The sequence below is a fragment of the Bos grunniens genome, chromosome 5 (genome assembly GCF_055505025.1).
Source record: "Bos grunniens cultivar Pamir isolate PY7600 chromosome 5, Bosgru_T2T1.0, whole genome shotgun sequence".
NCBI classification, from domain to species: domain Eukaryota; kingdom Metazoa; phylum Chordata; class Mammalia; order Artiodactyla; family Bovidae; genus Bos; species Bos grunniens.
Genome location: NC_141169.1, coordinates 19,656,042 through 19,682,209, shown reverse-complemented (window position 1 = coordinate 19,682,209; position 26,168 = coordinate 19,656,042). Strand labels below are relative to the sequence as shown.

Genomic DNA, 26,168 nt, shown 5'->3' with positions numbered 1-26,168 from the left:
TTTTCCAGCTAAAGGTGCCAAGGAAGTTATTTCTGGGTAAAGAGGAGGAGGCTGTGGAAGTGGTTAGCTAAGTTACACTTTTGTGTTCATGTGGATTATAAACTGTGAAATAAACGGATAGTCGAGAGTTGCTTGCACTTGAAATCTGACTCCAGTTTTGATTTGCTTCTTGGGGGTGATTGAAATAAGCAACAAGGACAATCCATTGAAAGAACTAAGAAAAGTCATTAAACAGAATATTTTCTCTTCTAGAGCTGAATCCTTAGGAGTTGGACAATTCTTCCTGATAATGAATGTTTTCCCTACTGCTGGTTACATGCTTACAGCATGTGGAGGTTTATGTTTTCTGGTGATGTAAGAGTCAGAGACCCTGGAGAAGGGAAAGGCTACCCACTCCAGTATTCTGGCCTGGAGAATTCCATGGACTGTGTAGGCCATGGGGTCACAAAGAATCGGACACGACTGAGCAACTTTCACTTAACTTCACAAGAGTCAGGGAAAGGCCATTCATTAGCTGTGTAAGTTGCAGACCGCAGATGTTCCCCCTTGTCCCTGTTACTTTTTCAGATGTTCATATCAGTGTTCTGAGAGGTCCAGTAGCAAGTTCTGGGAAATAATTCTGGGATAAAAGAAGTTTTAAACAATGCCCATTGCAACCCAGGACACGGTATATAAACCAAGTCTCCCATTTACTTCCCTTTCAGCCATAAGTACATCTTTTCCTCTTCTGGATCTTATTGATTCCCTCTTGTAGGACCTCAAGCCTGCAGCTATCCTTGGCTTATTTAGTTTATCTCCACTCTGCATCTAGTCTTTCTTCAATCATCTGGCCTTCCAACTGCTCTCTTGATGCTGAAACTCAGCCTCTTTGTGCAGTGCTGACGCAAATCTCAGAGATGGGGCTTTAGATGAAGTAGAAAAGAATATCTTTATTTCTTTGCCAGACAAAGGGGTACACAGCAGGCTCATGCCTCTCAAAACTGTGTGCCCCAACCTGGGATGATTTGGTGAGGAGTTTTATAGCAGTGGTTCAAGGGCAGATTGCTGATAAGGATTAGGGTGTGAAGAGCCTGCATGCCTTTAATTTGGCCTTAGATGGTCCCATGAGTTTCTGTGAGTCCTTTAATCTGGCCTCAGGTGGTCTCTTGAAAAGCTTCTTTGGTTCCTTTAATCTGAAATGAAGAACACTAATATGTTTAGTTTGTTGAGGGTTTGCTTCCCTGTGGCTCAGATGGTAAAGAATCAGCCTGCAATGCAGGAGACCTGGGTTCTGCAGGAGACCCAGGTTCGATCCCTGGGTCAGGAAGATCCCCTGGAGAAGGGAATGGCAACACACTCCAGTATTCTTGCCTGGAGAATCCCATGGATAGAGGAGCCTGGTGGGGTACAGTCCATGGGGTTACAAAGAGTTGGATACAACTGAGCAAGTAACACGTTCACTTCTTTCTTAGTGCTACAGAAGTGTCCAGATTTGTTATGTGTATTCCTGAGGCAGAGCCAGGACTTTGCCCCAAGACTGCACTATCGTTTCTTGGCTGCTCCTTTCTTGTCTCTACATCCCCTGCCTCCTCAGATTAGCAACTGTTTCAATCTGCTCTTTGGAACTCAGGGAAGGCCATGAAGGCTGAAGGCTACTCCCTACAAACAAGAAACAGGGAGCATGGAATGACCCAAGTCCCATAAGGTCCTATTTCGTTTCACCCTTAGAATACACATTCCTTCCTGTAATTGCTTGAGCTACAGACACAGAGTCTTCTTTAGCCACTCTTGGGACCAGAATGAACAAGAAATGGAGCAATTCACTGGAGCAGTGTTTCTCAAAGCCAAGGATGGATTGTTCTCAATTGTTTCATAGTTAAGCAGGGTCTTTCAGATGACACCTGCATTTGTCTTATGCTACTTCTGTATGCTCTATTATACTTCACAGAATACATTGAGGCCGTTGGAGAGGAACGTCCCCAAGCTCCTCTACCAAACATACCAAACTTCCTACGTCTGCAGCTACCCTTCCTAGTTGTTAAAGCAAAGCAGTATTTCTTGAGGTTTTGTCCCTGGAGCATTTGCATTGGAATTATTTGGATTGAATATTGAAAAAAGACTGGACCTATTGATTCAGAAACCTAGGAGTGCAGAGAGCATGAATATCTGAATTTAAATGGTCACACTTCTTGATTTTCATGTACACTGGTATTTAAGAACTACTATCTTAACCTATTGATCATACTTTCTCTAATATATTCATCCCCTTTTCTTTAAGATATAGAAGTAGGAGTCTATATTGGTTAAGAACAAGAACCTGTAGCTCTGACATGCACTATCTGGGCCAGTTCCTTAAACTCTTTGCTTCCATTTCTTTTTTTTTTTTTTTAATTTAATTTTATTTTTAAACTTTACAATATTGTATTAGTTTTGCCAAATATCGAAATGAATCCGCCACAGGTATACCTGTGTTCCCCATCCTGAACCCTCCTCCCTCCTCCCTCCCCTACCCTCCCTCTGGGTCGTTCCAGTGCACCAGCCCCAAGCATCCAGTATTGTGCATCGAATCTGGACTGGCGACTCGTTTCATACATGATATTATACATGTTTCAATGCCATTCTCCCAAATCTCCCCACCCTCTCCCTCTCCCACAGAGTCCATAAGACTGATCTATACATCAGTGTCTCTTTTGCTGTCTCGTACACAGGGTTATTGTTACCATCTTTCTAAATTCCATATATATGCGTTAGTATACTGTATTGGTGTTTTTCTTTCTGGCTTACTTCACTCTGTATAATAGGTTCCAGTTTCATCCATCTCATTAGAACTGATTCAAATGTATTCTTTTTAATGGCTGAGTAATACTCCATTGTGTATATGTACCACAGCTTTCTTATCCATTCATCTGCTGATGGGCATCTAGGTTGCTTCCATGTCCTGGCTATTATAAACAGTGCTGCGATGAACATTGGGGTACACGTGTCTCTTTCCCTTCTGGTTTCCTCAGTGTGTATGCCCAGCAGTGGGGGAAAAAAAAAAAAAAAAAGTGTCCTCCACCGTCCCCTTTGTGTCAGGGCAGAAACCAGACACTGAAGAGACCAGCAAACAGAAGAAGCTATAACAGAGGGAACCTCCTTGGAAGCTACAGGCAATAGATTAAAACCCTGTGGTTACTACCAACTACATAGGAAGGGGCCTATAGATCTTGAGAAATATAAGTCGGACCAAGGAACTAGCCAAAAATGAACTGAACCCACAATACTCACAACAAAACCGGAGAAAGTCCTAGATATATTTTTACTATTTGTACGATCATTCTTTCTTTCTTTCTTTCTTTTTTAAATTATTTTTTTTATTAAAAAAATTTTTTTAAGTCCTCTATTATTCCTTTAATTTCCACTTTTATAACTGATTACTTTGCAAAAAAAAAGAAGACCTTATTTTTTTTTAAAGCAAACTTCATATATATATATTTTTTATAATTTTTTGACCTTTTTTTTTTTCCTTCTTTTCTTTAACATTGTATTCCAATGTTCTGTTCCAATGGAACAGAAATTCCAAACTTTACTCTAGATTTTTAATTTTAGTTTTTTGGTATTTGTTATCAATTTTGTACCTATAGTTTTTTTTTTTTTTATAATTTCTGTGACCCTTTTTTCTTTTTTCTTTTTCTTTTTCTCTGTTTCTTTCTCTTCTTCTTTTAAATAACACTGTATATCTGAAATTCCAAACTCTACTCTAGATTTTTAATTTATGCTTTTTGGTATTTGTTATCAATTTTGTACCTGTATTTTTTTTTTTTTATAATTTATGTGACTTTGTTTGTTCTTGTTTTTTTTTTTTTTTTTTCTCTCTCTCTCTCTTTTTCTTCTTCTTTTTTTAACATTGTATTTTTGAAATTCCAAACTCTACTCTAGATTTTTAACTTTTGCTTTTTGGTATTAGTTATCAATTTTGTACCTATATTTTCTTTATAATTTTCGCGACCTTGTTTGTTTTTCTTTGTTTGTTTTCTCCCTCTATCTTTTACTTCTTCTTTTCTTTAACATCGTATTTTTGAAATTCCAAACTCTACTCCAGATTTTTAATTTTTGCTTTTATGTATTTGTTACCAATTTTGTACCTTTAAGAACCCAATCTTCAGTACCCATTTTTCACTAGGGAGCGAGATTACTTACGCTTCCATTTCTTTATCTGTAAAATGAGAATAATAAATACCTCATCTGCAGAGGCTAATAAGAAAAATTAAATGAGTAAATATATGTAAACAACATTGTCTTGCATATAACCAGCAAGATAAGTGTTGACTATTTATCATTACTCAATCCCTCCTGGACTTCCCTTATGGCTCAGATGGTAAAGAATCTGCCTGCAATGCAGGAGACCCAGATTCAATCCCTGGGTGGGGAAGATTTCCTGGAGAAGGAAATGGCAACCCACTCCAGTATTCTTGCCTGGAGAATCCCATGGATAGAGGAGCCTGGTGGGCTACAGTCCATACGAACGCAAAGAGTAAGATATGACTGAGCGACTAACACACAACACAATCCTTTCTATCAACACTGAAAACTGTGTAAGACTCTCCTATTATCCTCTGTAGACACTTTATCTTTCTTTCTGTAGTCACAATACTATCACCGTCTTTTTTAAAAATTATTTCCTCCACTAGGTCCAATTCCCTTCCCCCCACAGGTGTTTAGTACCAGATAAGATGCTTTTCTCAGCTCCACCCTTTAACCTAGTTATTTTCTACTCATTCTTCCATTGTCAACTCACTGGCGCCTTTTGTAGGGAACCCTCAGGTTATGCAAAGACCCTTGTTATGTGCTTCAAAATCCTGCATAACATTTATCACAGATGTAATTTTATATTTATGTGTACAACTATTTGACTAATATCTGTCTCCTCCACTAACTGAAAGCTCCAAAAGATGTGGGACTCTGCTGACATTTTCATAAATGTTTCACCAATGCTGAGCACAGCACTGGGCCTGGCATATAGTAGGTTCTCAGAAGTCTTTGTTATATGAATGATGGGCAAATATGAATGTATGTAAAAACCCTAAGGAGAGAGCCAAAACAGGCCTGCTGTTAGTACTTTACCATTATTTAAAGAGTCTACCTTTGAAATACGACAGGCCTGAGAACAGTCTTCACTCTCCCATATGCCAGCTATGTAATCTTGGGCAATATTCTTAACTTTCCAAGTGGTTCCCTTTCATTTTTTGTAAAACAGCCATACCACTCTAGGGAACTACAGTGTGTACCATACAGAGTTGTTATGGAGACTAAAGGGAAAAAGCATGCATAGGGTTTACCACAATGCTTGGGCCAAAGCAAATGTCCAATAAATGTTCATTAAGATGTGATGATAATGATCTTCCTGCTGTTAACAAAACTCCCAAGAGCTCCCCAGTCTTTTCAGTGGCTAATTTCAATCATGAAATCCCTAGGTGATCCTTTATGCATTTCCCATTTCATCTTTACTCACAGCAAGGAGAGTGCAATTCCTTGGGTATATCCTGCACACACTGGCCAGAGTCTGCTTTACTCCCTTGCATGCTCTTGCTGTCTGCCACTGCTCCAAGCTGCTCAGCTTGCCTGGTATTTTTTTTTTTTCCTGGGGCTTACTCCAAGACAGGCACCTCTATGCACATTTAGCAATTGCCAGGGCCTTTGCCAGAACAACTCTGTCATCTTCAGTGGTGCCCCTGCCACTGTCTTTCCTCAGCAGCGTTGGGCTCCCTCCCTCTTTTCTTTATTGCTTTTTGCAGAATAGAGGTAATGAAGCCTGACCCTCTCAGAGCAAGATAAGTGACTTGTGAGGCACAGTTTTTCTAATGTGTCCTTTGTCCTTTGAGGTTTCCTGTCTCAGGGGCATGCATGGGAGGGTCAGGGCAAGCAATGTCATGATCTTCCTAAAGATTCTAGATGATGGCTTTCTCCGCCTACATCAGTGATGTTGGGGGCAGTGAAAATGACAGGAAGGACTGTAAACCCTAGGAAACTTGGAGCAACTATTGTGCAAGCTCCCTTTCAACTGTAGAATATGTGGGCTTAAAAAAATGTTCACAGTCTAAAAGTTGAGAGTTATGTTTTATGTGGTGAGAAATTTTTACAACTTGATCTCTGGGTTGGGAAGATCCCCTGGAGAAGGCAAAGGCTACCCACTTCAGTATTCTGGCCTGGAGAATTCCATGGACTGTATAGTCCATGTGGTCACAAAGAGTTGGAATGATTGAGTGACTTTCACTTCACTCTACGACTTCAGGCCCCAAAGACAGCATCTCAAGTAACCCTGAGAGAACTGCTTCAAGGAGGTGGTGGAGGGCAGAGGTGGGGTGGTGGTGAGGGTTGGGGAAGCTAGGTTATATAGAAGTTTTACAACAAAGTGCAGGTAGTCAAACAGCAAAAGATGATGTTAATTAAAGAAAATTAGGTATCTCAAGTTAAGGAATTTAGTGCTTTTCTATGTATGGGAAAATGCAAGAGTCTGGGCTCAGTGAACTCATTCTTGTGATATGTACCTCAGCTATCTGGGGCCAGTTTCCTGAGGTTTCACATCTTGAGTCTCCTCAGGGTTCACCATGGGGAGTGACTGCAGCCTGATGGCTGCCAAATGGCATATATTCTTTCCGTCTTGAGTTCCCTCAGGGCTCACCAGCTCATCATCCACGGTGGCTGCAACTGCTGATGATTGTGACATTCTTGTTTACTGGTATGGCAGGAAATGTTTCATTTATCAGATAGGCCCCTTTTTTTTCCTTTCCCACCCAATGCCTAGGCCAACTTTCTCTCATGAAGAAAAGAGCTTGCCCTGGTCCAAGGGCATTTTCAGATCACCCACTCCAATTTTCTTGCCTAGAGAATCCCATGGACAGAGGAGCCTGACAGACTATAGTCCATAGAATCACAGTTGGGCATGACTGAAGTGACTGAGCACAGCACTTGGCACAGCACAGGGCCATTCAGAGTGTCCCTGAGCAGTTCTAAAGTGCTGAAATGTCCCTATTTTATACAGTGATTTTTATGCTGTTTTTTTTTTTTTTTTTTTTTTAATTTTCACACTAAGGAACATTTGCTTCATCTCTTCCCTTAGTACCTTATCTACTATACTCTTCTTTCCATTGATTTGGTAAGAACTTTTTTATGTGGTGTGTGTTTGTGTCTGCTTTGCAGAAGCAATGGGAGTGGGTAGGGCCTCTCTTTTGGCCCCCTGAAGTACCCTTGAAGAAATTTTAAAATCACAACTTGAGAAACACATCAGGGAGGAAAATTCACTCTTGCCATACCTCTTGTGAGGAATAACAGAAATAGAAATAGTCAAATGACCAGTGCTCTAACTAAGCTCTGTTAATCTTTTCCCAAGGTAAAGTGCATACAATTATTTTTTTCTACAGGATGCTTCCCTGATTTTTCTTTCAAGGACAAAAGATTTGTAGTCTGAGCAGCTGGATCACTTCCTCCCACTATTCTGTCCTTGGAGACATTTGGCCCATTAAAAGGAGCCCACGGATTCCATTTCAACAGATGCTTCTCACATTTATTCAGGATATAAGTGATAGGGTGACTCATTGTGCTGCTAATACAATTACAGTCTTTGTTGTTTAAGAATCATATCTTGATTCCATATAGGCAAAGAGATTTATCACCATTCTCTGTTGTCAGGAAAGACTGAAAGGACAATATATGTGTAACAATTCAGCGAAAACTGGAATGTTCCTACTTGGGAATAAAATGCGCGGTTTGTCATTTGACTCACAACCTTAGGTAAGTGCATATAGAATGTGGGCTTTCTGAACTTTAGTATAAAGTCATGCATTACTGTGTTCATGATGTTGAAAAACCTATTATGAGGTGCTCTGGGAAGCTGGTTGTTGAGAAATGAAAGAACTCTTATGCACTTTCTTTTATATTTTGTACAAACTCTATCTCTATGTGAGTAAAATACAAGTACTGGCAAGTACGGTATTTGAATTTTACTTTTGATCACTTTTGGAGCAACATGTACCTATGTTTAAATTCTTCAAACCACATTTCTGAAAAGACTTTATTACTAAGCCTTTTCTATTTCTGTTTCAACAATGTCTGTCCCTTCTCTTTCTTTCTTTTTTTTTTTTTTTCACTACTTTTGGCTCCTAATTTCTATAGGGGCTCTTGAGATAGCAGGAAGAGTGAATACTACTGCTTACTCTTCCTCAAGCTCCTTTCCTGGAGGTCAAAAGTGCATTCAGGCACTGAAAGAAAGAAAGTACCTTCCTAACTGGAAGCCTCATCAGGAAGACTGTTTTCCTGCTTATCAGGAAAAACAACCATGTGATTTTTCTCTAAGGTCTGTGTTTAGAAGTAATTTAACAAGATGTGGGTTTGAATCTCAGCTCTGTTGTTTACCAGTTGGGTGACGCAGAGCAGATTATCCTGACTCTTAGTGAGAGACAGTTTACGTAAAATGGAGATACAGTCCTACTCTCCTAATAGGATCATCAAAGAATTCAGAATGATGTCACACTGACTGGTACATACTTAAGACACAGTAAATGTTATTTATTCTTTTTCTTTATTATACTCTCAGGACTAATTGGTAGCTAAATGCATGAGAATTATGGATTATTTGAAAGCCAGCCTCAGTTAACTGACTGAGAAAGGAGGGGGAATATAGTTTTTGACAGATGATCTATTCTTTGATCTCTAGTGGGCTGCTGCTGCTGCTGCTGCTGCTAAGTCGCTTCAGTCGTGTCCGACTCTGTGCGACCCCATAGACGGCCTCCCACCAGGCTCCTCTGTCCCTGGGATTCTCTAGGTAAGAACACTGGAGTGGGTTGCCATGTCCTTCTCCAATGCATGAAAGTGAAAAGTGAAAGTGAAGTCGCTTAGTCGTGTCTGACTCTTAGCAACCCCATGGACTGCAGCCCACCAGGCTTCCTCCATCTAGGGGGCTAGTTAACTTCAAACCCAAGGAACTACATACCAATCATAGGATTGGGTTTGATTAAGGCTTCAGCAATATGTGAACCATGAACTTCCTGATGTTCAAACTGGTTTTAGAAAAGGCAGAGGAACCAGAGATCAAATTGCCAGCATCCGCTGGATCATGGAAAAAGCAAGAGAGTTCCAGAAAATCATCTATTTCTGCTTTATTGACTATGCCAAAGCCTTTGACTGTGTGGATCACAATAAACTGTGGAAAATTCTTCAAGAGATGGGAATACCAGACCACCTGATCTGCCTCTTGAGAAATTTGTATGCAGGTCAGGAAGCAACAGTTAGAACTAGACATGGAACAACAGACTGGTTCCAAATAGGAAAAGAAGTTCGTCAAGGCTGTATATTGTCACCCTGTTTATTTAACTTATATGCAGAGTACATCATGAGAAACGCTGGACTGGAAGAAACACAAACTGGAATCAAGATTGCCGGGAGAAATATCAATAACCTCAGATATGCAGATGACACCACCCTTATGGCAGAAAGTGAAGAACTAAAGAGCGTCTTGATGAAAGTGAAAGAGGAGAGTAAAAAAGTTGGCTTAAAGCTCAACATTCAGAAAACGAAGATCGTGGCATCTGATCCCATCCCTTCACGGCAAATAGATGGGAAAACAGTGGAAACAATGGCAGACTTTATTTTTTGGGGCTCCAAAATCACTGCAGATGGTGACTGCAGCTATGAAATTAAAAGATGCTTACTCCTTGGCAGGAAAGTTATGACCAACCTAGACAGCATATTAAAATGCAGAGACATTACTTTGCCAACAAAGGTCCATCTGGTCAAGGCTATGGTTTTTCCAATGGTCATGTATGGATGTGAGAGTTGGGCTCTAAAGAAAGCTGAGTGCTGAAGAATTGATGCTTTTGAACTGTGGTGTTGGAGAAGACTCTTGAGAGTCCCTTGGACTGCAAGGAGATCCAACAAGTCCATTCTGAAGGAGATCAGCCCTGGGATTTCTTTGGAAAGAATGATGCTAAAGCTGAAACTACAGTACTTTGGCCACCTCATGTGAAGAGTTGACTCATTGGAAAAGACTCTGATGCTGGGAGGGATTGGGGGCAGGAGGAGAAGGGGATGACAGAGGATGAGATGGCTGGATGGCATCACTGACTCGATGGACGTGAGTCTGAGTGAACTCCGGGAGTTGGTGTTGGACAGGGAGGCCTGGCGTGCTGCGATTCATGGGGTCGCAAGGAGTTGGACACGACTGAGCGACTGATCTGATCTGATATTGACCATGATTTGATTCGACAATGAACAAACAAGTAGAGCATATTATAGGTTGAAAGAATTAGGAAGATGCAAGAGGATTCTTGACTTAAAAGATAGGCCAAATTCTGTTATTTTGTGCTCATGAAGCAGTGCTGTATAAAAGGAAGCCATATTCTTTGGAACTAGAGAGAGCTGGGTTCAGATTCCAATTCTAAGGGGTACTAGTATGTACATTTAAGGAAAATCTTTTTTCTCCCCTGTAATACGTAGATAAGCATACTTACTTTGAAGTATTAAAAAATTTGAATGGATGGCTCATTTTAAATTACTTATTAATACCATGTTAGGCATATAGTAATTTCTCTAAAAATGTTAGGGTTTTTAAATTTTTTTTCCCCTGTTTTCTCCTCTTTAATGAGGCATAATACTATGATTTGACACTAACTCTAAGTTTTGCTCATGCTTTGTCTTAAAGAGTATTTTCTCTGTTGGCTCATGATTTGATTTGCTCATGTCCTGAGAAGCCCTCTTCCCTCACTATCTTTGTCTGCTCAAGCCTGACACAGTCCATCTTAACTAAGTGTTAAAGGAAGGCAAATTTTTGTCTCAGCTGAATTTCCAATTAATGACATATAATTCTACCTAGAATTGCATTAGTTGGACAAGTCTCTTTGCCTACACCATGCAAATAAATCTAAATGTATGTATTCCCAGTGACAGCCACTTGGGACTTTTTTTTTTTTGAAAGTTAGGTAAAGCATAAATCATGAATTAATAAAACACTCTGACTGTGAAGCTGCTTCTGCATCTGACTAAGGGGATTAATTTTTCATATCTGTGACTGAAAGAGAGAAGACTCTTGAGAGTCCCTTGGACTGCAAAGTGAAGAAACCAGTCAATCCTAAAGGAAATCAACCCTGAATATTCATTGGAAGAACTGATGCTGAAGCTGGAGCTCCAATACTTTGGCCACCTGATGCAAAGAGCCAACTTTCTGGAACTGATGCTGCCTTCAAAGAGATTGAAGGCAAAGGACAAGGGGGTAGCAGAGAATGAGATGCTTAGATAGCATCACCGACTCAATGGACATGAATTTGAGCAAACTCCAGGAAACAGTGGAGGAGAGAGAGCCTGGTATGCTACAGTCCATGGGGTCACAAAGAGTCAGACATGACTTAGCGACTGAACAACAATGATTGAAAGAAGTCAGATTATGTTTTCAGTAAAATAGTAAACGTTGGTTGTTTTTCGTTCCCTCTCAGTTTGACATTTGGGTAACTTTGTATTACAATCCACTGTCCTGGTGCTTGGTTTTAAAATAAAGTTTTATTGGTACACAGCTGAACCCACTCATCGGTGTATTGTACATAGCTGCCTTCAGGCTACAAAGCAGAGGTGAGTAGTTGTGCAGAGAATAAACTGTGTTTGACCCCTGAAGCTGAAAGTATTTACTATCTGGACTTTTACCAGAAAAGTTTGCTGACATCTGTTGTAAAGAATTTGAAAGCTATTTATGTGTTGACCTATGCTAGGCTTTCTTTAGATCGAACCCAGAGCATAGGGTAGATGGTTTCTATAATAGAACACAGTAGGTCTGTGACAAATGCCAGTTGAATTAAATATCTACAAAAAAAAAAAAAATCTAGAAAAAAAAAGTTAGTAGAAATTCTTAGCATGATGACATAAGTTTTTACTCTTCCTGCTTGTTTAATTGGTTTGCACTGAATACAAAAAGAATGATCTCTACTGTCAAAGAAAGGCTTGGCATCATTGGAAATGGACATTCTCAAGAATCAGCTGAGGTGAAGGAGAAGTGAAAACTTCATAATTAGTGTTGGCGGAGCTCCACCCAACTCTCTGGTGAATTCTCATGGTGTCAGGGTACTGTGAAGCCTTGCTCATGAATGGAGGACATTTAAAATTTTTTGCAGCTGGTAAACCTTCACCAGGAAGCCTTCCTGCCTTTTCTCTATCCAAACATCTCATTTTCCACAGGATTAGCATGACTCTGCCCAGTTCCTTTCACAATGTTGTGGCAAAGAAATGGAAAAACTATTAAGCCAAAAAATTATACCAACTGGTATAATTTAGTTAGGTTAGTACACTTAAAATGTCATGCATTTGTAGCTTCATTGAATGACTTTTTTTAACCAGACAGAACTCCAACCTCTGGTCCAATGGGGCTTTGGTGGCTAACTCAATCCAGTCAGGGCTGTATGTGTGACTCTGTGTGCAATTGACCCTTTCCAGAGCCTAGGAGTGTGGGAACTAGTACCTGGGCAGAGCTGAGCCTAGACCACCCACTCATTTCACACAGCCCATTAAATGCTTGTCATATGATGCTATGTTACTCCTCCTGTTGACCTTGCCCTGAACGGCTGTGTGTCGAATTACTAATTATCCCTACAGCTTTGCTACGTAAATGCCATTTAATTTCCACCTCCACTTTTGGAAGCCACACTGCTCAGAGAGAACCACTGCAATAACCTCAGAAGCTAGCTGTTTCTTATAAGGCAACGGGATGCCATCTACCACCACTGTGACCATCACCACCAAGAAATGTTCTCTAAGTACAAACCCAATAGCTAAAAACAGAAAACAAATAAGAGGAAAAAACAAAAGACAGAAGAGAAAAGAAAAGGAGGAGAAAACCCCTGCATTTACTATTCAGCTCTGGACCATTCTCATGCTTCAGGTTCATGCCTAGTTGACCCTGGACACCTGCCTGTGCTCTATGAAAATAACAAGCCACCATCGGGGGTTTCATCATCTCACTCAGAGGCACGAGTGTCTCTAAGGATTATGCTTTGCCTACTTGGCACGGAAATCCTGCTTTAGCTTCAGCAATTAGCAAATGTAGGGAGTGATTTCCCTCAGTCTAGACCCCAAAGACTAGTCCAGACAGACACAGGAATTCCCATGAAAACCCTCTAGGCTGCAGGCCATAATTTACCTTCTGTTGTTGCAATATTCTTGCTAGGAGATTGCTAGTAAAATTTTGCAAATGTTTCCATTTAAATTGACCCATTCATTTGGGATTACAAAAAGCTAAAAACAAGATCATACTTGAAGAAGATAACTTGGGAGAAGAGTAGGTTAGACAGGAGTGGGCAATTGGCATGGGTTGGAAGAACAGTCAGGAGGCCGATGATCATGTTTTTAATTTAAACATAGGATTCCTTCTATGTTAAAATTATTTGTAGTTACCAAAAAATAATGGACTAGACGGGTCTCTCACATATGGCTAAATTCAAAGGAATTTGGTTTTAAAATAAGAACCTAGGTTTAATTCATTCTTTTATCAGTCAACACTAAAATTAAAGCAATGGTCTCAACCTAAGCAGTGTTTGTTGTTTTGTTGGGTGTTTAGATAGAACTTTTTTTTTTTTGGTGAATTTCCTAGTTGGCTTTCAAATAACTGACATGTAATTTCCTAAACCTAGAAATAAACCAAAAAAAGATGCTTGTTTTTATGACTATGAAGGGCAGTGTGACTTTATTCACTTCTTCTTTAAACATTTATTTGACATCTGCTTCATATCAGGCGCTGTATTAGGTGCTGGGAATACAACAATGAGAAAAAATAGATTCAGTTCCTACTGCATGAGGTTATAGTACCTCTTAACTAATCCTCCTAACTAATCCTCTTGAAACAATGATAAATTAGAATAGATGCAAGTTCACATATTTAGCAAATAAAAAACATGATAACTTTACAGACGAGTGTTTCATGACATCATTTCCTCTACCTTCAGACTATATATATATATATTTTTTTCTTACAATTCAGCACCATTTCTTTTTCTGTCAATGTCATTTTCAATTCGAAAATAACTCCAATTTTTGGAGAAAATGAAAAACTTTGAACTGTTTTTCTGTTTGGAAATGTAGTTCTCATTATTAGTCTTTATTTCAGAACTCTTCTACTATGATTTAAGTCCTATTTGCTTCCAGCCTAATCTTTCTGGCCTTTCCTGCTGTTGCTCAGTCACTCAGTTATGTCAGCCTCTTTGTGACCCATGGACTGCAGCATGCCAGGCTTCCCTGTCCTTCACCAACTCCTGGAGCTTGCTCAAACTCATGTCCATTGAGTCGGTGATGCCATCCAACAATCTTACCCTCTGAGGTCCCCTTTCCCTCCTGTCTTCAATCTTTCCCAGCATCAGGGTCTTTTCCAATGCGTTGGCTCTCACATCAGGTGGCCAAAGTATTGGAGCTTCATCTTCAGCATCAGTCTCTCCAGTGAATATTCAGGGTTGATTTCCTCTAGGACTGACTGGTGGTTTGATCTCCTTGAAGTATCTTTCTGGCATATCTTTCATTATTCCCCCTTCCTGCCCAGTGCTGTAGTCAGACCAAACAGCTTCTCTTCTTCTAACATGCCCCACCTTTCCCCATCTCTCTGGCTTTGCTCACCATGTCTCCTTTGCCCAAGATGCCCTTCCTCCAACATTTCCTCCTAACCAATCTTACTCAGTTCCAAGGGCCAACTTCTATGTCATCTCCTTTATGAAGCTATGCCTACAGAGGAGAGAGAGTTAAGCTTTCTGTTCTCTTCTGAACAATTAGAGCACTTTTTACTTCTCAGCAATAATGCAGGGCCAACAACAATGTGTCTCTCTTCTTTTCTATTGATGTGTCAGCTTACAGAAAGCAAGCATAATACCTTACTTCTATTACAGTGCTTATAAAAACCTTTAATTTGTTTATATATTATAATATGTAATTATAATTACATGTAATATAATAATATTACATGTAATTATAATGATCTATAATAATATAATATAATTATTATAATATGTACTGCAACTGTATATTATGTTTTTATTTATAATAAATACATTTTATTACCTCAGTAATCTATGAAGACATGGCACAATATTTCTTGAGAACTTTCTATGTGTCAGGTGTTGCACAAAGCTCTAGGGATAGATATACTCTCAATTTCCATCCTTCTGGTGGGCATTAAACACATAGGTGCTATAAATATGGTATTTGTGTAACACCAAAGTAATGCTCCAAAATCACTGCAGATGGTGACTGCAGCCATGAAATTAAAAGACGCTTACTCCTTGGAAGAAAAGTTATGACCAACCTAGATACCATATTGAAAAGCAGAGACAATACTTTGCCAACAAAGGTCCGTCTAGTCAAGGCTATGGGTTTTCCAGTGGTCATGTATGGATGTGAGAGTTGGACTGTGAAGAAAGGTGAGCACCGAAGAATTGATGCTTTCAAACTGTGGTGTTGGAGAAGACTCTTGGGAGTCCCTTGGACTGCAAGGAGATCCAACAAGTCCATTCTGAAGGAGATCAGCCCTGGGATTTCTTTGGAAGGAATGATCCTAAAGCTGAAACTCCAGTACTTTGGCGACCTCATGCGAAGAGTTGACTCACTGGAAGAGACTCTGATGCTGGGAGGGATTGGGGGCAGGAGGAGAAGGGAATGACAGAGGATGAGATGGCTGGATGGCATCACTGACTTGATGGACATGAGTTTGAGTGAACTCTGGGAGTTGGTGATGGACAGGGAGGCCTGGCGTGCTGCGATTCATGGGGTCGCAAAGAGCCGGACACGACTGTTCTACTGAACTGAACTGAACTGAAAGTAATGCTCAAATATCCTTCAAATCTGGCCCAATGCTTGACTTTTTACATTGGAGTTGAGGTCGCAGGGGCCATCATGAGCAAAAAACTTTAAAGGTTTGTATGCTCGGACAGTACTTGTTTTTGGTGGCATCTGACTTTTTATATACCTTGTTTCATGAAAAATTGGGTTAGGTCAACACTGGATCTGCTGTTTAGTCATGAAGTTGTGTCTGATTCTTTGTGACCCCATGAACTGTAACCTGCCATGCTCCTCTGTCCATGGGATTTTTCAGGCAAGAATACTGGAGTGGGTTGCTATTTCCTTCTCCAGTGTATCTTCTGCATCTAGGGGTCAAACCTGCATCTCCTGCTTGGCAGGCTGATTCTTTACTACTGAGCCACTTGGGAAGCACTAGACCAAGTATGACGTAAATCAAATCCATTATGATTATACAGTAGAGGTGATGGGTAGATAAAAGGGATTAGACCTGGTAGAGAAAGTGCCTGAAAAACTATGGATGGAGATTTGTAACATTGTACAAGAGGTGGTGACCAAAACGATCTCTCCCCCCAAAAATTTCAAGAAGGTAAACTGGTTGTCTGAGGAGGCTGTACACATAACTGAGGAAAGAAGGGAAGCAAAAAGCAAGGGAGAAAGGGAAAGATAGGCCCAACTGTACGCAGAGTTCCAGAGAACAGCAAGAAGAGATAAGAAGGCCTTCTTAAATAAACAGTGCAAAGAAATAAAGGAAAACAATAGAATGGGAAAGACTAGAGATCTCTTCAAGAAAATCTGAGATATCAGGGAACATTTCATGCAAGGATGGGCACAATAAAGGACAGAAATAGTAAGGACCTAACAGAAGCAGAAGATATTAAGAAGCAGTGGCAATAATATACAGAAGAACTATATAAAAAAAAGGTCTTATTGATCCAGATAGTCGTGCTGGTGTGGTCATTCATCTAGAGCCAGACATCCTAGACTATGAAGTCAAGTGGGCCTTAGAAAGCACCACCACGAACAAAGCTAGTGGAGGTGATGGAATTAAAGCTGAGCTATTTCAAACCCTAAAAGATGATGCTGTTAAAGCACTGCATTTAATATGTCAGCAAATACCGAGAACTCAGCAGTGGCCACAGAACCAGAAAATATCAGTTTTCATTCCAATGCCAAAGAACAGCAATACCAAAGAATGTTCCAGCTACCAAATAATTGTTCTCATTTCATATACTAGCAAAGTTATGTTCAAAATCCTTCAAGCTAGGCTTTAGCAGTATGTGAACTAAGAACTTCCAGATGTACAAACTGGGTTTAAAAAAGACAGAAAACCCAGAGATCAAATTGCCAACATTCGTTGGATCATGGAGAAAGCAAGGGAATTCCAGAAAAACATCTACTTCTGCTTCATTGACTATGGATCACAACACACTGGAAAATTCTTAAAGAGATGGGAATACCAGACCACCTTATTTATCTCCTGAGAAACCTGTATGCAGGTCAAGAAGCAACAGTTAGAACCAAACATGGAACAATGGACTAGTTTCAAATAGGGAAAAAAGTATGTCAAGGCTGTATATTGGCACCCTGCTTATTTGACTTCTATGCAGAGTACATCATGCGAAATGCTGGGCTGGATGAATCACAAACTGGAATCAAGATTGCCAGGAGAAATATCAACAACCTTAGATATGCAGATGACACCATTCTAATGGCAGAAAATGAAGAGGAACTAAAGAGCCTCTTGATGAGGGTGAAAGAGGAGAGTGAAAAAGCTGGCTTAAAACTCAATATTCAAAAAACTAAGATCATGGCATCTGGTCCCATCACTTCATGGCAAATAGAAGATGCAAAAGTGGAAGCAGTGACAGATTTTATTTTCTTGGGCTCCAAAATCACTGTGGATGGTGACTGCAGCCATGAAATTGAAAGATGCTTGCTCCTTGGAAGAAAAGCTATGACCAACCTAGACAGCATATTAAACAGCAGAGACATCATTTTGCCAACAAAGATGTATATAGTCATGTATGGATGTGAGAGTTGGTCCATAAAGAAGACTGAGCACCAAAGAATTGATGCTTTCAAATTGTGGTGCTAGAGAAGACTCTTGAGAGTCCCTGGACTGTAAGGAGATCAAACCCGTCAATCCTAAAGGAAATCAACTTTGAATATTCATTGGAAGGACTGATGCTGAAGTACCAATACTTTGATTACTTGATGTGAAGGGCAGACTCATTGGAAAAGATCATGATGCTGGGGAAGCTTGAAGGCAAAAGAAGGGGGCAACAGACGATGAGATGGTTAGATAGCATCACTGACTCAATGGAAATGAATTTAAGCAAACTCTGGGGTATAGCAGAGGACAGGAGCCTGGCGTGATGCAGTCTCGTGATGCAGTCTACGGGGTCACAGAGAGTCAGACACAACTTAGCAACTAAACAACATTAACAACAACACTGGATCACTGCAACAGAAGTTGGGCGACTTTTCAAACTAGCAGCTACAATTTGTAATCAGGCCCAGGGGTGCAGTTTCTGCTATTGCCCAGGCTACCTGACTGCCTTCTTCAGTCAAGCAGGAGAGAGGCAAAACTGGAAAGTATAGGCTGCTTCGATGTTAGATTCACCTTTGGTGTTAGACACAGCTTCACCCATAATTAGAGTGAAAGTTTTTTGGGGGGTACCAATTTCATCTGTAAAATAAGAATAGCAATAGTCTCCTCAGTGAGAATAAGTAAAACATATAAACTCTACTATTCATAACTATGCCCATAAACTATGGTCCATAGGCCAAATCTGGTTTGCTGATTGTTTTACAAATAAAATTTTACTGAAGCACAAGGACATCTATTTATTATATATTATCTATGTGTCTTCATAACATAGGCAGAACTGAATAGACTCAAATATTTACTTTCTGGCCTTTTATAAACAAAGTTTGTTGCTCCCTGTAGTAGAACACAGCCCTGCACATGGAAGAGAATTGTCGTAATTATCTTCTTTTTCACCATTCTCTCTTTCAGTGGGTGAAAGTGGAAAAGAAAGAATGGAGAAGAATTGGCAAAAGAGAGACTAGGGTGGGTAATTGTCTCTTTCCATTTAATGGAAACTCAAATTGGAATTGACCTTGAGTCTGGGACTGAGACCTAATAGTGACTTGAAGAAGTAAAAAATTTTTTTCTGTATTGACAACTGTCACTGGTCCAAAAATTTTTTCTTTCCTCTTGGAAAGCACTATATGTCACCATTGAAGTTAATAGTTCATTCTTGATTACAGTTATCATTGGCAGAGACCATGAAAATCTTCCATCAGAGCGTAGCACTGCCATTCCAGGCAGATTTTGCCTGTGTTGGTATTGATTTCAATTAAAACAAGTTATCTCAGTCACTGGGCTTCCTGTTGGCTGCACTCATTGCCCAGTGATGCAAATGGAAAGCCTGTTTCAAACCTATGCTATCTGGTTACTTACAACAAGGCCCAGGCAGCTGGGTGTATAAACAAACCTCAAGGACCAATCATTGTAGAAGGAAATGATCTTCATTTGCCCTCCATGATGTCATCCATGTTAGGCCTGACAGAGTTTTAACAGTTATTGACTGTGAGACCAGGCCAGTCAAATCTTACGAATTCATCTTATTCCTCTTCAGGGCAGGTAGTCAAGCGTATCCCAAAACGTTTGATTTGGTTCAACTCCTTGTGTACATTTCCTTTCTGTCTCTCCTTTTCCCCTTGCCTCCTCCTGTGGGAGGGGTTTGTGTGTTTTCATAAAGCATAGCATGATGGTGTTCTGCGTCTGTGTTTTTATTCTGTGGCTGAGCTTTTCTCTTCTACCTGTTAGCTTATAAGTAACCTAATCCAGGGATGAAACTCCTTCATTGCACATAATGACTCAGCAGTTTGTGTCAGCATGGTTCTTTATAGTAGCAAAACAGACCATTCTTTCCAAAGATACATGGCACATGAGGCAAAATGTATAGCACATGTTGCAATCTGTGCTTTAGTAAATTCACATATTTGAATTGTTGCCTTTAAGGCTTGTGTACTAGATTAAGTCACCTAGCTAAAAAGTGGGCCTAAGTCACTGTGGAACAGATTGACTGTTCCCTCCCCCTCCCAACCCCCAAACTCTTCATTTGGACATGTAGCTAGATAATATTCCCCAGCCTTCTTTACAGTTATATGCAGGCTTTTCCTATCCTTTCCTTTGTGGGTTTAGCACTGATAATTGAAAGCTAATTCACTCTTTCTTCATGCTACTTATAACGTCCCAGCAGAGAGTCCCCTCTCTGATAAATACTCTTGCCCTTTCTCTCACCCTTTCTTTTGCATTTGGTGCTAAGAATGGTGTAGGGGGTTATTCAAAGATAAAAAGAGTTTCTATCCAATTTCATAAATGCAATTGTCTTCTGATTTGGTGATATTTAGAACCTGGGAGCATGAGCCTACCTTCCCAGTCTGTGCTCCACGCTGCCTCTATCCTCATTCTAGAAAAGCCATCAGCAAACTTAAAACCCATGATTGCTCTACAAGAGTTTAAGCAAGTCCCGTCCCATCTGTCACTGGCAGTTGGAAAGCAGAGGGGAAATGGAGCTGAACCAAGGAAGGAAAATGGTAGGAGAGAGGGAATAGGGTGAAGAAGAAAGAGGAAAACCTGAAGAGTGCCTGGACTAAAAGCATGCAATCTTATTTTCAAGATGTCCATTTAATGCCATTTTTTTTCTTATTGTGTGGTAGAAGCTGATGCCACTTTCTGAGGATACAATAGTATGATATTTTTTAAAAGTAATTCTTTAGGAATGAATAATTTTGTTAAATTTATGACACAGGCTTGTATAACCAATATACAGTTTTTAAAAAAGGATGGTTTAATGTGGAAAATGTTTTTCTGGTAAGTATCATGCCCTATCCTAATGTGGTTATCTTTTATTTATTTTTAAAATTTTTATTATTTGAAAGATAAGTGCTTTACAATGTTGTGTCGGCTTCTGCTGTACAACAATATGAATCAGTCATAATTATATCTGTATCCCCGTCCCTCCTGAGCCTCCCTCCCCCTCCCATCCGACCTCCCTAGGGTTTGTTAAGGCACTGGGGCTGCACATGAGCAGTAGCTGCAACATTAGAAAGATGGCGGTTCCAGAAAGTCACCTAGAAAGAAGAAGGCATATCAGGCCCTCAAAGCTACCCAAGAAAAGCAGTTGCTTTTGCAAGAAAGAAGAAGCAGAGGAAACGAAAAGAGCTCAAGTTTAGGCATCAGGGTTCCTAAATGATTCCTGGTAGCAACTGCATAACAGAGTGTGACTTAGACAGTTAGAAGTGAAACTCCATGGCTTGGAAGTCCCAGATAAACATTTCTTGACCTTTATTCTAGGCATCCAAAGGGTTAATGGGGTGAATTAACTAGTGCTGAGGATCATTGCAAGACTTTGCCTGAATAAGATTTTCAGTGGTATCTTTGTGGAAGTAACCTTTCCTACCATAAACTCACTTTGGAATAGTGGAACTTCATGTGACCTGTGTGTATGTGTGTGTGTGTGTGTGTGTGTGTGCTCAATTGTGTCCAACTCTTTGTGACCCCATGGACTGTAGCCCTCCAGGCTCCGCTGTCCATGAGATTCTCCAGGCAAGAATACTGGAGTGGGTTGCATTCCCTTCTCCAGGGGATCTTCCTGACCCAGGGATCAAACCCAGGTCTTCTGCATTGCAGGAGGATTCTTTACTGTTTGAGCCACCAGAGAAACCCTTATGTGACCTGGGGATTTCCAAATCTAAAGTCTGTTCGGGAACTTAACTTGGAACACAGACAAGCCAAGGTCAAGAATAAAAGTGTCCCTCTGACAGACAGAATGATTGAACAGCACTGGGGGAAGTTTGGTGTCATTTGCTTGGAAGATTTCATTCATAAAATTGCCTTGCTAGGGAAGAATTTTCAGGTGATCTCAGGGTTCTTGTGCCTTTTCCAACTCTCAGTGGCCCACTGTGCTACCAAGAATAGAGTGGGCTTCCTCAAGGAGGTGGGCTCACCTGGTTATGGAGGCAAACACAGCACTCAGTTCACTGGGCAGGTGAGCTAAACCCAGAATCTCTGAAAGCACAGTGCATTGGAAGCGTGCATTTTCGTTTCATGTTATGTTACCCAATATGTTCAAATGTTGCATGCGTGCTTGGTCGCTCAGTCATGTCCGGCTCTTTGTGACCCCATGGACTAAGCCTGGCAGGCTCCTCTGTCTGTGGAATTTTCCAGGCAAGAATGCTGGAGTGAGTTGCCATTTCCTCCCTTAGGGGATCTTCCTGATCCAGGAATCAAAGCTGCATCTCAAGTAGCTCCTGCATGATCAGGCAGATTCTTTACCATTGGGCCACCTGGGAAGCCCATCTTCAAAGGTTATTTACTGTTATATTCTCAGAAACTGAAGGGGAAGTGTCAGGGAAAAGATGGTGATATACACAGCAGGCCCTTTTTATCCTACCTCAGTTCCAAGGAAAAATTCCTGTGTGTTTTCCCCACTGGCCACCATCCACTCTGAAACCAGCCAAGGACTCATGCCATGGAGGAGGGAGTCCTGTTTTGTCACATCTTCTTTCCTGGAGTTTAATGTTTGTGAATGAATACCCAAGTATGAATACAAGACAGCAATAGACCAAGCCCAAGGGTGTTTTTCAACTTGGGGATTCCCAGGGCCTTGTTTTGGGAGGAACTTGAAATACAACTAGAAAGAAGTACATACACACACACACACACACACACAAATTACAGTAATTAACCTGGAGCAAATATTCAGGAAGGCTGAAGTGAAGTCTGTGAAATCATGAAGGGTGTAGCTTCAAAATGAACAATAGCTCAGTTTCATAAATGTTTATTGAGTTTATAATTTCAACCCATGTACTAAGCCCCGAGAATACAAAGAAAATAGTCTTGCAGTTTAGTAGGGACTCATACAGTAATTTATGTAGAACAGAGGTGGTGATGGAAATGCTAGAGGGCTTCCTAGATGATGTGAAGGATGTAGTAAATCTTGAATGAGTAGAGTTTGATCCTCAGAAGAAAACATTGCAATCAGAAGACAGAAAGAGCATCTGAGGAACTATGAACATTGTTCAGAATTGATAGAGCTTAAAACGTGAAGTGGGCTTCCCTGTGGCTCAGACAGTAAAGAATCTACCTGCAATGTGGGAGACCTGAGTTCGATCCCTGGGTCAGGAAGATCTCCTGGAGAAGGGAATGGCTACCCACTCCAGTATTCTTGCCTGGGAAATCCCATAGAGAGAGAAGCCTGGCGGACTACAGTTAACAGGGTCGCAAAGAGTCTAGTCAAGGCTATGGTTTTTCAAGTGGTCATGTATGGATGTGAGAGTTGGACTGTAAAGAAAGCTGAGCACCAAAGAATTGAAGGTTTTGAACTGTGGTGTTGGAGAAGACTCTTGAGAGTCCCTGGACTGCAAGGAGATCCAACCAGTCCATCTTAAAAGGAGATCAGTCTGGTTGTTCACTGGAAGGACTGATGTTGAAGCTGAAACTCTTTGGCCACCTGATGGGAAGAGCTGACTCATTTGAAAAGACTGTGATGCTGGGAAAGATTGAGGGCAGGAGGATAAGGGGATGACAGGGGATGAGATGGTTGGATGGCATCACCGACTCAACGGACATGGGTTTGGTAGACTCTGGGAGTTGGTGATAGACAGGGAGGCCTGGCGTGCTGTGGTTCATGGGGTTGCAAAGAGTTGGACACGACTGAGTGACTGAACTGAATTCAAAGAGTCTGACACGATTGAGCAACTAACACACACGAAACGTGAAGCTGAGAGTGATGGGCAATGAAAGCTGGAAAGTAAGAACCCCTTGCGACTTTTAGATGGCATTTAGGATTTTTAAGGATTATGTCACCCCACAGAAAGGCCCAAATTCAAGTGGTGTTGAGAAAACTGAATAGCTACATGTAAAAGAATAAAATTAGAATATTTTCTAATACCATATAAAAAATGAACTCAAAATGGATTAAAGACCTAAATGTAAGACCAGATACTATAAAACTCCTAGAGGAAAACATAGGCAGGATGCTCTTTGACATAAATTTCAGCAATATATTTTTGGATCTGCTCTTAGAGTAATGGAAATAAAAGCAAAAATAAACAAATGGGACCTGATTAAACTTAAAAGCTTTTACATGGCAAAAGAAACAATAAACAAAACAAAAAGGCTACAGAATGGGAGAAAACATTTGCAAATGATGCAACTAACAAGGGATTAATTTTCAAAATAGTCAAACACCTCATACAGCTCAATAAAAAAAAAAATAAAAAAATGGGGAAAAGACTTAAACAGACATTTCTTCAAAGAAGATATAGAGATGGCCAACAGGCACATGAAAAGATGCTCAACATCACTGATTTTTGGAGAAATGCATATCAAAACCACAATGAGGTATCAATTCACACCAGTCAGAATGGCCATCATCAAAAAATCTACAAATAATAAATACTAGAGAGGGTGTGGAGGAAAGGGAACCCTCTTACACTATTGATGGGAATGTAAATTGGTGCAGTCACTAGAGAACAGTATGAAGTTTCCTTAAAAAACTAAAAAAAAAAAAAAAATAGAGTTACAATATGATCCAGCAATCCCACTCCTTAGTATATATCTGGAGAAAACTCTAAGCTGACAAGATACATGCACCCCAGGGTTCACAGCAGTACCATTTACAATAGCCAGTTCATGGAAGCAACTGCAATGTCCACAGATAGATGAGTGGATAAGGAAGATGTATGTATTCCAATATATAATGCAATATTACTCATAAAAAAAGAATGAAATAATGCCATTTGCAGCAACATGGATGGGCCTAGAGATTTTCATACCAAGTGGAAGAAGTCAGACAGAGAAAGACAAAATTATATGAGATCACTTATATGTGGAATATAAAAGAATAATAATACAAATGAACCCATTTATAAAACAGAAATTGAGTCACAGATACAGAAAACAAATTTATGGTTACCAAAAGGGAAAGAGGGAGAGGGATAAATTTGTAATTTGGGATTAACAGATATACAATTACTATTTATAAAATAGATAAACCACAAGAATCTACTGTATAGCACAGGGAACTATGCTTAATATCCTGTAATAACCCATAATGGAGAAGAAACAGAATATATTCATATATATGTGTAACAGAATCACTTTTCTGTAAACTTGAAACATTGCCAACAACTATACTTCAAAAAAATTACAATTTAAAAAGTGAATAAGATCAATAAAAACAATATTTCAGATAAAACCCTAGAAGATTAATGATAAATTACCTACATGTTCAAGGGCATTTTTGATGCCATTCTCAGCATATGGTATTTCCTGTATTCTTACATATGAATGGTATGAGTCTTACACATTTAAGTACTTAACTGTGTGTGCAATATTTGTACATCAGAAAACACAAGAGTTGTATCAGAGTGGCATATATTTAAGTATTCAATACAGGGCAAAGAACCAATTTCCAATGAATTTAAAGAAGGGAGAAAACCTTTGTAGGTTGAGTGGCCTCCCTGTTGTTCTTCCTCGCTGTTTTTACTCCTTTTCGCCTCTTCCCTCTCTTTCTTTCCTTTCACAGTTATGTAATGGTCTCTGTGTGCCAGGATGTATGACAAAAACTGGGAATATAGTGGTTAGCAGTGATAGATGGCTACCAAACAATTCCCCACACCCTCCAAAAAATATAAGTTCTCAAGAAAGCGTATTCTGTAAAATGGAATTAACAAGGCTGAATGGCATAATGGAAATCTTCCTGGAGAGTTTGTTAAACTGCCACCTGAAGCATAATGAGAAGACAGAATGGATCCCTGAAGGAGGAGTAGGTGTGGACAGATGGTGAGGAGCAGGGGAGGACATGTGAGCCTCACTAAACGAAGTGACGAAAGACAGGAAAACTCCTGAAGGATGGCACAGAGGATTCGTGTGATGCATCATGAGAACATTTGTGGCTGCAGCATTCCTTCTTGGATCAATCTGTATGAAAACCTTTCTGACACCATTAAAACCCACCCTTTCTTCATATCCTACTTTTTATTTTAGGGATTTCTACAGGATTTATAAACATATTTTTCCTTTTCTCACATTCCTTTATCAGGTAATTTAATTTAGACCACATTCATTTGGAACTTATTTTGACACAATTTAGCTCAAATAGATTGCTGTATATAGTCATGTATGGATATGAGAATTGTACCATAAAGAAGGCTGAGCACCAAAGAATTAATGCTTTTGAATTCTGGCGCTGGAGAAGACTCTTGAGCGTCCCTAGGACTATAAGGAGATCAAGCCAGTCAATTCTTAAGCAAATCAACCCTGAATATTCATTGGGAGGACTGATGCTGAGGCTGAAATTCAAATACTTTGGCACCTG

General features: G+C 40.1%; 1 long non-coding RNA gene and 1 pseudogene across 1 annotated transcript; one reads left to right on the top strand and one right to left on the bottom strand.

Moving 5' to 3' along the window:
• Positions 1-909: 909 nt before the first annotated feature.
• LOC147371370 (uncharacterized) lies at positions 910-22,355 on the bottom strand. Its single transcript, XR_015164790.1, has 2 exons — positions 22,239-22,355; positions 910-1,172 (listed from the first exon to the last, which is right to left on the bottom strand). It is a non-coding gene; the product is annotated as an uncharacterized LOC147371370 (long non-coding RNA).
• On the top strand, positions 20,205-21,842 carry LOC147371371 (large ribosomal subunit protein uL30-like; annotated as a pseudogene).
• Positions 22,356-26,168: the final 3,813 nt, after the last annotated feature.